Source organism: Toxorhynchites rutilus, chromosome 3 (assembly GCF_029784135.1).
Source record: "Toxorhynchites rutilus septentrionalis strain SRP chromosome 3, ASM2978413v1, whole genome shotgun sequence".
NCBI classification, from domain to species: domain Eukaryota; kingdom Metazoa; phylum Arthropoda; class Insecta; order Diptera; family Culicidae; genus Toxorhynchites; species Toxorhynchites rutilus.
In genome coordinates this window covers 289369089-289377939 of record NC_073746.1, presented here as the reverse complement: position 1 = coordinate 289377939, position 8851 = coordinate 289369089, and positions in this window count along the sequence as shown.

Below are 8851 nucleotides of genomic sequence, written 5' to 3'. Positions count from 1 at the left end.
GAGAGTTGATTTGTACGAGGCCATAGGATGAGATGGATTCAGTGATCACGAATTCTCCATCGCTAGAATCATTCACAGGCAAGTATCCTTTGACATCCTTATCAAAATCCCACTGCAGATGAGGAAGATTATAATCACCGAGCAATAAAATAATATCGTTAGCCCAAGATCGATCTGTTAAGGACTGAGCCGAAAGTGTGGTTGGGATACAACGCCATCTCAGAGCTTGGTTGGAAATAGGAGGTACAAACATCGGTTGGGAAGTTTCACACAAACAACAACTTGTTCAAGCGTACTGCAATGAGGTATCGAAATCTCGGTACAGTGCAGTGTGGATTTCACTGCGACAAGCACTCCGCAACTCGTTCGGTTGTGTCCACGAGTTTATCGGACGACGATGGCCCGGAGCTGGCGATGAGCCAGAAATGTTTCGTATTTCAAGCAGCGGATTGTTCGGAATGAATGTGTACTTGCCTGCAATTATGGGTTGGATGCCAGCTGCCACCGCACTCGAGCACAGTATCGGGACGGCTGGGTGTCGCTGGCACCAATGGCTCGGCTGTGGCGAGGGAGTCAGAGGCATCGAGAGGTTACGAAGTAATGAAGGAATTCAAACGCTTATAACTCGACTGTTTCACGCATCGTTTTTTTCTTTTTGTGCTTTAGGTTGCCAGATCCACAGAATAATCTGTATTTATACAGATTTTTCCGACTTTTTCATACCAAGAATCGGTAGATACAGATTAAAGATTTTTTAGGTTTTCATACAGATTTTTCATTACAGATTTTTCAAAATAACGATCCAATATTAGTTATGGCTTGATATCAATAATATTTTTTCCCAGCTCACCAATTTTATTCATACAGCAATCGAATCAGTCTGAATGAAAGTAATTTGGTATTCATGTATAGCGTAATACTGCTTTCTCATGTTCAATCTAAGAAAAGATGCTAAAGTCTACGTCATCGGCTAGCTTTACAATAAATAAAAAAAACACTGTTAAACCACAGTGAATGCGAATTTTTACGTGGATACCATCAACATCGTTAAATTCATAAAAACTATGCTAACCAACGATACTAAAGCTAAGATTATGCTTCATAATGTTATTTAATAGGAGTAAGTTTTAGCGGTAAGCTTCTTCGTTTTTTTTTTCAAAAAATAATGCTTCATTCTGCAAAAATGGTTGCAAATCTAATATTCAAAGTATTGCCCATCGCTAGTCATAACTTTTACTCATCTTTCTGGCAGTTCACGAATCCCTTTGTTGAAATGATCGGCCGGTTTGTCGACTCACCACGAATCGCTCCAATTTTTGACTTCATCAAAATTGGAGAAGTGCTGGTCAACTGGGCCATGTTGCATCGATCGAAAAAGGTAGTAATCCGACGGAGCAATGTCTGGAGAATATGGCGGATAGGATAGCATCTACTATTTCAGTGTTTCCAAGTATGTTTTGCTCGGTTTCGCGATATGCGAAAGTATTATCGTGCTGCAAAATAACTTTATCGTGTCTTTGCTCATATTGTGGCCGTTTTTCTTACCAAATAGACATCATAACCTTCTGGCCGTGAATATTCCGCGCAACCGTCGATGTTAATGCATGGCCGGAGTATCCATACGTTGCCCGACGTTTAGGATCGGATCCACTTTTGATCGCCAGTAACGATTCGATGCAAAAAACCCTTTCTTTTATGCCGTTGGAGCAGTTGTTCGCACATGAAAAAATGGCATTCGGCGTCTCGCGGCTTTAATTCATACGGTACCCAATGTCCTATCTTTCGGATCATTCCCATTGCTTTTAAACGATCGGATATGGTTTGCTGAGCTACTCCAAGTGTATCTACAAATTCTTGTTGCGTTTGTAACGGATCTTGATCGAGTAAAGCCTCCAATTCTTCATCTTAGAACTTTTTTGGCGGTCCGGAACGTTCTTCGTCTCTCAAGTCAAAATTACCACCTTTTAACCGTGCAAACCACGCCGTTCGCAAACCACACGTTCGCTCAGTTGGAGCATGGTCACCATAAACTTTCACCAAAATGCGATGACCGCAAAAACACTATCGTTGGTACGAAGTTCGAAATATTCGAAGTGGCAAAAATCTATGTGTATTACGGTTCAACTTGTAACGCCCGAGCGGTCTGGGGCACTTTTCTTTTTTGTTCTATCGAGAGAAACAACTGTTCTTCTCGATGTTCAACTATCAAATGATTTATTTTTTCTCTCTAATCCTCGATCCCTCTGTGATGATGTACAGAACTCTAAAAACATTAGAACTAACTTACTGGCTACCTGCTATGTGTAGGGAATTTTCAACTTGCACAGTATGGAAAATTCCATCGTTCCTGTTGGAAAATCCTTGGTTGGATTCTCCCCTATCTTCAGTAGGAATCTTTATTATTGTAAATACTTATTCATATTGAAATTATCTGAGATGTTCTATTCGTGGGAGAGGGTCACTGCAAACTTTTTGACATATACTGAAAAGAAGCGCAATGACCGTAGCTTTCCAACGAATGTCTGGAAATTTGTTTCACAGGAATAATAATCAAGTTACGCCATCTGTTGTAAAACCGAAATGTTACCTTTAAACGTTAAAGTGAAATTTAAGTGGCTTTCATATGTTATAGTGGGGTCGAAATCGTGATTTTTGAAGATTTTGCTTGAATTTTCACCAGAAATTTTTCATATCGATATTGCCGCGATATTAAGATAGATAGAAGTAAGAAGTCAAAGAACAAATTGTAGAGCGATTAGAAAGCTTAATTTAATTGATGGAAACAACCAAGTTCAATATGAATTTTTAGGTCCTTAGGTCCTTTGTTTTTAAGAGGCTTTAAACTTTGCAGTTCATTCGCGAATTTTTAGGACAAAATTAATAATAACACATTAAATGTTACTAACATTTAAGTTTTTCACTTCCAAAATGTTATTTGAATTCACTAATTTAGATGTGTAATAGCCGCGCGTGTATGTGTGTGTAGCGATGTCTTCCCAGGGAACCGTTTGTGGCATCACTCTCCTCCTGATAGATTCCCTTCTGGCCTAGGGTGCACAAACAGGCTCTTGGTGACACCGTTCATCCGCGCTTTCATGATAAATAAAGAGCTTCACCGCAACAGCGACAACATGCTCCAATCGCTGTTCAATTAGAACTGAGTGGATTTCCGAGCGCCGCTCGCTTATATACCGATTGGTGATTTCAATAGCCTGTTTTGAAAGCAATTTTAAGACTATTGAAACAAGTTTTTGGATCAAAAAGTAACAAGTATATAACGCGTAGACATTTTATCTTTCGAATGAAGTGTTTATCATACCATTTCGTTCAGTTGTTTAGGAGCTATTAACGCTCAAAATCTCGGTCTCCGGCGTAACGCTTTCGTTTTCGAAACTTTGATTTTACACCCCGGTATAGAAATGAAAGACGTAGTCCTACGTCAAAAACGAAATATTAGGTTGGGGAAAAAGTTATCCGTTATTTTCTCGGTAGCTGGCTTCAGTGATCAATATCTCGCGTAATATCGATCATACAATTTCAAGTAAAGGCTCATTGTAAAGGTGAAATTTCACACAAAAAATTCTTTTGAAAATAATTATAAATTCCACCAAAAAATAATAGATAACTATTTCCCCATCCTAATATATGTGCATAAAAAACGATAAAAAAAATTTTTTTGACTCGATTATATACAGGATTTGATTATATACAGTGAAAACAAATCCGAAACAAATCCGCGCTGTATTAAAATTTCAATATTTGGGCGAGATGACATTATATATATTTTTTTGTTGCACAATATATCAGATATCATTTTTCAATCATTTTAAGAAGCAGTTAAATGAAAGCTCACCTTTGATAGGATAGAATATCAAATTAATCTGATTCTCGATCTGGGCCAATCTGTCGCTACTTGTACATAAGATTCCTCGTTTGGACATCTATAGACGTTACAAGCAATGCCTGATAATCAAACTATACTAACAAAAATACTGTCCTAATATATCATAGTCGTAAAAGAGGTTTCTGGAGGCGTGATATGTATTGGAAATTGGCCAATAAACGTATAATCCTTTTCTGTCGTCTGTCTGTTCTTCTCACTGTAACTATTCTTAGTCAGCATCTATCATGAAGGCATTTCTAGGGCGATTTATCGAGTTATCCACCCATCGGAAATAGCTATGCTGTTCATATATTTATGTTCGCTTTGCCCTGGATGGAACAGTATAAATATTAAATGTGTACACGTAAGAGATAGTGGAAGCAGATTATTTTTGTTGTACATCTCACCTTTGTTTTATGATTTATTTTTATGTACATTGATGTCAAAGAACATTAAAAACACTTGTTCATACACTTTAAAAATTTCATCCGATATTGTCAACAGAATTTTTTACAATGTGGTGCAAATCGATTGCTTTGTTCATTCATGAGTTTTATTTCAAAAATGCCACGGTTACCATTCATCAATACCCTCATCCCACCTTCTTCTTAAAAAAACAACAAGAACAACAAACAATGTGACACCAGTTCCAAGAGTTTGAAACAATTAAGTCATTAAAAGGTTGGAGGCAGTATTAGCTTTATAAAAAATGATGACCCAGGTGGGTTGCGAGAAGTGGAACAAATGCTGGAACAAGTGTTTCGCAGCCGACGAGGTCTACTTTGGAGCATATAACTCGAAAGATGATTAATGGACATTGATTTTATAACGGTTTTTGTCGGATATTTTGATAATGATAGTAAGTGTATGCTGAAAATTTAAAAATGCCATTACCCCTAATTCGTCGAAGTTTCTGATTCGTAATTTAGATATTGTATACGAATAAATACTTTATTGATTTATTCAATACTAAAACTGTACCCTTTCTTTTATCCTTCTGCAGAATCCTCCTCGCTCGGAAGCAGCGCTCAAGTTTCCCTGATTTACGACTGCGGCAGCACCGCATCATTCCCAGATGTTGTTCTATTTGCACATCGGCGCATATTTGAGCGATTGTGGTCTTCCCCCGTCACACGGGCGAGCTTCCTAAGCTCGCAGAAGTGAAAACTTTGAAACAGCAGCCAACTAAACAGGATGACAACATGACGGATTCTTAGTGCCTTCTCTATGCCCTACCATCTTCGTCGTTCCGACGGGTCGAAACACCCGGCCGTCATCACATTCGTTGAACCTGAACGTTACGATTAATAGGTAACGTTTACCTTTTAATTTATCGCATAATCGCGTGCGACTTCAGTGTTTCCTGCAAGACTGTGTTCCTGGGATGAGATAGAAGATAAGGGAGAGTTTGGCGGGAATAGGAAATGATACACGATGACACCGGCATCCCGATGGTGAATAATCCTAGCAAGGAAGCGTCTTCTGCTGTTGTTGCTACTGATGGAAATGATTATATTTAACCGAGCGAGAAAATCCGTTGAATTGAGAATCCTCAATAAATAAGTTTCTTGATGACATGATTGTTTCTTAGTTCCACATGGATTGGTGAATCATTGGCATAGTGATAAAACAGGATGTTTCGAATCCAAATCAGTTTTGTTTTTTTTTCAGAGTTTTTCCAATAATACGATTCCACCTTCAAGAGGCGATTTTGAAGGGCCTTCTAGTGTACATATTTAGCATAGCTATCACCTCTGACACACAACGAAATTCCGATCGCTTATTACTCGAGATTTGGAAACAGATCAAAACATGGAAAAGTGTACCAAATATGCCAAAAGTAGGTGCAGGTGCGATTCAAAACAGGTGAACCTGAATGGAAAGCTAAAAAAATATAGTTAAATGAATGAAAAAATGCATTTTGTTTTTGACGGATACGATTTGATAGGAAGACAAACGGAGAGTTGAAAAAATACTGATAAGTTGTGCTAAGTTCAGTTAAATTCTGTCATTCAGTGAACTATAATCTTAATCATTTTCTTCATCAGAAAGATGGCCTAGCGGGTCCTTTTCACGTTCCGATAATTTCCTCCACATTCGAAAAAGTACGGAACGCCATCACCTAAAACAAAAACGTAACTTTTCATCAATATTTGCCAAAATAAATCGTTGCTTGTAAACATTCACAATTGGAAATGTGCAATTCCAAATGAAATCGTCCTAAAAATAAATATTTTAAAAACATGTATTTCTGATTCGAATAAATGTTTGTATTCCGTTTGGGTTGGAGGAAATATGAGTTTTCCACGGTAATTGGGGTTTTTTGACTCAAGTGTAACTTTTGGAAAGGGCGTATCATTTTTAGTAAAAGAAATCTTTGATAATTTATATCTTAAAAATATGAGTCGTACTGAAATAGTGTCTTAGAAAGTTAAACGTTAAAAAGTATATACTGAGAAGAAAAATAGTACTCTTTATTTTTATTTACAAAAAAAACCTTTAATTTGCAATATCTAAACTATGTATTTTTAATTTTAAAATAAAAAATTTCGCATAAAATTGAAGTCATGTAGAAAATTTAAAAAAAAAGGTTCAAAATGGTAATGCTACTGTTGACAAACTTTGAGGAACATACATTTTTTATGAATTTTCGAAACTTCGAATTTTTATATGTTAACAACAATTTTTAGCCACAAATTATGAACCCTGATGTGATTTAAAACAAAAAACTTATTATCATCTCCTTCTAAATGCGGCCATTCTCGAGATATTTGAAAAACTATTTCTAATTTATTGTCTTTTTTATAGTAAACTAGCGGACACGGCAAACTTCGTCCCGCCTAAAATTTATTTTTCGTTAACACATTCACGTTTTCTTACTAAGCGCACGTTCATGGGTCCAATCGCAGAACTGTTTATTGATTGATCTTCTAATCTACCATTTATAATTATTTTTTACTATAAAATGTCAGTACTTGTACCAAAACTCGACATTATAATATCAGATTATTTTCAGACACAATTCTCGTGCAAGATTTTTCATCCACTTGTAAATAACATGTTTCTCCGTTACATGGAATAAATGTTTGATACAGAAAATATGATAAAGCACTTTCCAGTTTCGAAAAAATTGATCTTTGTTCGAAACTGGAAAGGGCTTTTATCAGGCTAGCGCAAACATCAAATGGACTAACAGCAGCCACTATGTAATTGTAGAAGATATGGGAATTTAATTTTCCGAATTTTCTCTTTTGACGTAGTCTTTCAGGAAGGGTGCCAAATCAGAAAACACGTCACGTTTTTATGAAATAAAGTAAACGTTAATAACTATTTTCACTGTGAACGAATTCTCATGATTTGCATACCAGTCAAATCAGAAATTCTCTAAGATTTGTTTAATATGCTATACATTACAATTCGTCAATCTCTAATCGGTTTGAATTCATGAAAACTGGATGAACTTCCTTTTTTCCCATACATTGGTTCTGCCGATTTGTGTGCTAACCCTACCCGTATTTCGAATGCTTATAACTCGAACATTTCCCAACAGATCGGAAAGATGTTTGCATCACAAATAATAAAATTTTATTTTTCATGAGATGAACAATTGAATAACTGTAAAATGTCAAGCGTTATCTAAAAGCCCTAACTGCCAAGTTTTGATTGACCCAATTTAAGGTTTCCCCAAACCAGACTTCAAAAACCATGTACCTGTGAAAATTCGCTCTGTAAATATACATGCAAGTCGGGGGTATTTTTGTTCCCACCGAGTTGTGTTTCCCTAACACGGACTTCAAAATCATCGTGCCTGGGGGAATCCGCTTTGTCAAAACATGCAAGTATGGGTATTTTTTCCCCACTGAGCTGTGTTTCCCTAACATGGCTTCAAAATTAATGTGCCTGGGGGAATCCGTTTTGCAAACACATGCAAGTCGGGGTTATTTTTTTATGTTGAGTACTTTTGTACTCGATTGTCGTTGTGCAGACCGAAGATGTTTCCCTAAAACGTACTTTTAAACTGAGAAGCCTGGGAAAACCGTCGTTTCAGATACTAGAAGTGGATGAAGGATCGCACGCAGAACGATAGCAAAAGGGAGGATGAAATTCACCACTTCCGAATTATTGGTTTCGGATAACATCGTACGAGTACGGGTTCAACAGCGGACCTGATTCTCGAATACACTTCACAGTGGAAGCGGAATGAAATGAATCCGCGATGACAACGGTACGGTGTCGACATCTGTATACGATATTAGTTTCCCACTAAAACATATCATTATAATATCAAATTATCTTCAGATGAAATTTTTGTATGAGATTATTATATCACATGAAGAAAACAAAGTTTTCCACCCACATTGAATACCAGTTTGATACGAAGAAGTTAATTTTCATCAATGATTTTTTCTTTGAAAAGTGTTTGTTCTGCCTGAAAACTCATTATTATCTTCGGCACTTCACTAACTCGTAAAACGTAGTTCAATGGCGTGCCGTTTATTTCGTTTCCACCGTGAAGTGTATTCGAGAATCAGGCCCAGTGACCATCAGTGCGCTGTGAAATCGGCGCTAAGTGGAACAAGCTCAGTTGCTATCGGTCCACCACGGAGAAGAATTAAACGGTTCATACAGATGAATACCGGAATGAATTCGTGAACATTATTTGTATTTTATGGATTTTAATGTATTACGTAATTTAATGTGAAATGTAATTAATCTGTGATTGTAATAATGGGCCTGTAAAAGTATTTTGTTATTCTGTGAAAACCAAATGTGTTGTATGTTGAATAAACTGTAGATATTGTGTAATAGACTATTTTATTGTGTTTTGTGTATGAAGGAAACAGTCTGTACACTGTCTGCAGAACAGCTGTTAGGAGAACAGCTGTTTGTAATTGCCGTCGGTACTGCATAGAAATGCACTTTTGGTTGTGCTTTGGACTTTCTACCGGCATTTTGATAAGTGGATAT